The sequence below is a fragment of the Oncorhynchus kisutch genome, linkage group LG20 (assembly GCF_002021735.2).
Source record: "Oncorhynchus kisutch isolate 150728-3 linkage group LG20, Okis_V2, whole genome shotgun sequence".
In the NCBI taxonomy this organism is placed as follows: Eukaryota; Metazoa; Chordata; class Actinopteri; order Salmoniformes; family Salmonidae; genus Oncorhynchus; species Oncorhynchus kisutch.
Window position 1 is genome coordinate 45,357,526 of NC_034193.2, and position 3,670 is coordinate 45,361,195.

General features: G+C 44.6%; 1 pseudogene; it reads left to right on the forward strand.

The window, feature by feature from the left end:
• The first annotated feature begins 1,158 nt into the window (after nt 1-1,158).
• Nucleotides 1,159-3,037, forward strand: LOC109865300 (melanin-concentrating hormone receptor 1-like; annotated as a pseudogene).
• Nucleotides 3,038-3,670: the final 633 nt, after the last annotated feature.

Below are 3,670 nucleotides of genomic sequence, written 5' to 3' on the forward strand. Positions count from 1 at the left end.
GTTTTTTTTTGTGCGTATGGAAAATTTCAGGGATATTTTACTTCCACTCATGAAAGATGGGAACAACACATGTTGCGTTTATATTTTTGTTTATTATAGTATAATCTAATCTACTCAAAACAGTGGCAGGAGGTGCAGCAGTGGTCATTACATTTTTACATTTTTACATGGAAACCTGAAATTGGTGTATTTATGCATTTGTTCAAATGCACAGATTGCTTTATACACTACATGGCCAAAAGTATGTTGACACCACTACAAATGAGTGGATTTGTCTATTTCAGCCACACCTGTTGCTGACAGGTGTATAAAATCAACCACACAGCCATGCAATCTCCAAAGACAAACACTGGCAGTAGAATGGCCTTTATTGAAGAGCTCAGTGACTTTCAACGTGGCACCGTCATAGAATGCCACCTTTCCAACAAGTCAGTTCATCAAATTTCTGCCCTGCTAGAGCTGCTCAACTGGAAGTGCTGTTATTGTGAAATGGAAATGTCTAGGAGCAACAATGGCTCAGCCGCAAAGTGGTAAGCCACACAAGCTCACAGAACAGGACCGCTGAGTACTGAAGCTCGTAGCGCATAAAAATCATCTGTCCTCGGTTGCAACACTCACTACCGAGTTCCAAACTGCCTTTGGAAGCAACGTCAGCACAATAACTGTTCGTCGGGAGCTTCATGAAATGGGTTTCCATGGCCGAGGAGCCGCACACAAGCCTAATATCATCATGCACAATGCCAAGCGTCGGCTGGAGTGGTGTAAGACTCGTTGCCATTGGACTCTGAAGCAGTGGAAACACTCATTTATCCTGGGATATAAACATTCTGTTGTTATTTGACCTGAAATGCACAAGGTCCTCGACTCCAACAATTAATCCTCAGATAAAAGGGTAAAAGTTTATTTTCTAGTAATCTCTCCTCCTTCAGGCTTCTTCTTTGGACTTTAAATGGCTCTTGGCAACCAACTTTAAGGTGCATTATCACCACCAACTGGACTGGAGTGTGGACCTCAGTTAATCTTTTAATCACTCATGCTCCTAAAAAACAATGAGGAAATGGCATGCGGATATATACTCCTAAAACCAATGAGAAGATGGGAGAGGCGAGACTTAAGCTTCACAAATAGAACCAAGTTCTATTTTAGCGCCTAGGGCAGATGCTCATTGACGGGTGCGAGCAGTGTGGGTGCAATGATTGAATAACATGTATGTGTACATTTATTTTGCAACTCTCACGCACGCGAGGCGAACGGTGTGGTCAGCATGTAAGAGTGTACCACCTGGGTCGCGGCAGCCAGGCTATGTAAATTGATGCTTGACAGTCCTGGTTTATGGATATATGACACATCATACTGGTATTTTAATAACATTCTCCTCTGCTGCTTTTGTGTAGGTGTAGGTGGGAGTCATGATGCCTACTACAACAACGTCATCTTACCCACCATATTCGGCATCATCTGTTTCCTGGGCATTATGGGTAACTGCATGGTCATCTACACCATCCTGAAGAAGACCAAGTGCTGCGCCAAGCAGACTGTCCCCGACATCTTCATCTTCAATCTGTCCATCGTCGACCTCCTCTTCCTCGTCGGTATGCCCTTCCTCATCCACCAGTTGATGTGCAATGGCTCGTGGTGCTTCGGCGCCACTATGTGCACAGTCATCACCGCCCTGGACTCCAACAGTCAGATCGTGAGCACCTACATCCTCACGGTCATGACTCTGGACCGCTACCTGGCCACGGTCCATCCCATCCGCTTCAACTACGTTTGGACGCCGTGCGTGGCAACCGCGGTTATCGTTCCAGTATGGACGCTGTCGTTGCTGACCATCATCCCGGTGTGGATGTACACGGGCCTTATGCCTCTGCCTGGCGACCTGGTGGGCTGTGCCCTGCTACTTCTCGATCCGTCTACCGACATCTACTGGTTCACTCTCTACCAGTTCGTCTTGGCTTTCGCTCTGCCGCTTCTCATCATCTGCATGGTCTTTTTCAAGATCCTCAAGCACATGCCCCCAGCGTGGCCCCCTTGCCCACCAGCGTGGCCCCCTTGCCCCCCAGGAGACTGAGGGTGCGCACCAAGAAAGTAACCCGTATGGCGGTGGCCCTTACTACATCTTCCAGCTGGTTCATGTTGGAGTCCAGAACTCCAGCCCAGCCTTCTCCTATGCCTACAACATAGCCATTAGCATGGGCTACGTTAACAGCCGCATCAACACGTTCCTCTACATTGTGTTGAATGAGACCTTCAAGATGCAGCTCATCCTGGCCATGCGGCCGGTCCACAGGAAGTTCCGGGTCAACCCCTCCAGCACCACGGAGAGTAGTGTTTGTCTGAGATTGACCGCTGACAGACCCCAGCAGGATCAGAGCTCCAGGGAGCTGCTGCCTGCCAATATGGTCGCCCGCTGAGGGATGTTGCATGACAATTTTTGTTTTGTTGAACCTTTATTGAACAAGACCTCTTTACCGAGGGAGACCTGGTGTGGCCAGTGGAAGAGGGTATGAGATCAGTGTACAAGAACGGTGCATGAGGACAATCTATGGACCAATGTATAGGAAGAACTGTGTATTTCATTACTGAATTTGAACAGTGTACAGGCAGGAACAGTGTATTGAATCAATGTATGGACCCCTGTACAGGATAGGGTTGCAAACATCCAGTAACTTTCCCCAAATCCCCTGGTTTTCCAGAAAATCCGGTTGAAAGATTCCCTGAATCAGGAAGTAATAAGTAAGAAATCCAATATCCTCCAACCAGGATTTCTATAAAACCTTATGACTTTTGGGAAAGTTGCCAGATTTCTGCATCCCTAGTTTTTGCAACCCTAGTACAGTCTGTGACATTGTGTTGGATCACTGTATGGGATCAATGATGTATGTCTACAGTTAATGAATCGATCAGAATTGAAGAAGAATCAATATGTGTGGCATCAGTGAATAGGATCAGGCTGAGCCTGAGAGGAGATGTTTAACATAGTCAGGATGAGATTATTGAGTACCAGCCAACACATGGTACTCAGTACAGTAAACATAGGTACTGAAACTTAAGGATATATATTTTTAAATGATTTGCAAATTATATTCAGTGGATAATGTAAAAGTGTGAGAGTCAAGAGGGTTCATAGCTCAATGTACGGATCAATGAATAAATACATACACAGACATAAATTACCAGCATGATTATGACTAGTTTTATATTGTGTCAGTCATTGTATTTCAATTCTTCAGGGAAGGCAAGTTTTAGCACAATCCCTTACTGTAGTTTTGGTTTGTCAATCTAACTAATGTGTGTTCAATTTCATTTCAATGTACAATGTTCACATACCACTTATATTGTACAGTATGTTCAGTACCTAGTACCTACACTGCAATTGCATCATAAATGCATGTTTCACCTTCACTTAATGTTGCGTGGTACTTTTTATCATACTGTACATTTATACATTTATATATAGTTTATTATATTGTCTAAGAAGTCATCATGTATGACCAATCAGTGTGGATGTGTTGTAAATATATGTCACGACTTTTGCCAAAGTCGATGCCTCTCCTTGTTCGGGCGGTGCTCGACGTCACCAGTCTTCTAGCCATCATTGATCCATTTTTTATTTTCCATTGGTTTTGTCTTGTCTTCCTACACACCTGGTTTCAATCCCGTTCATTAC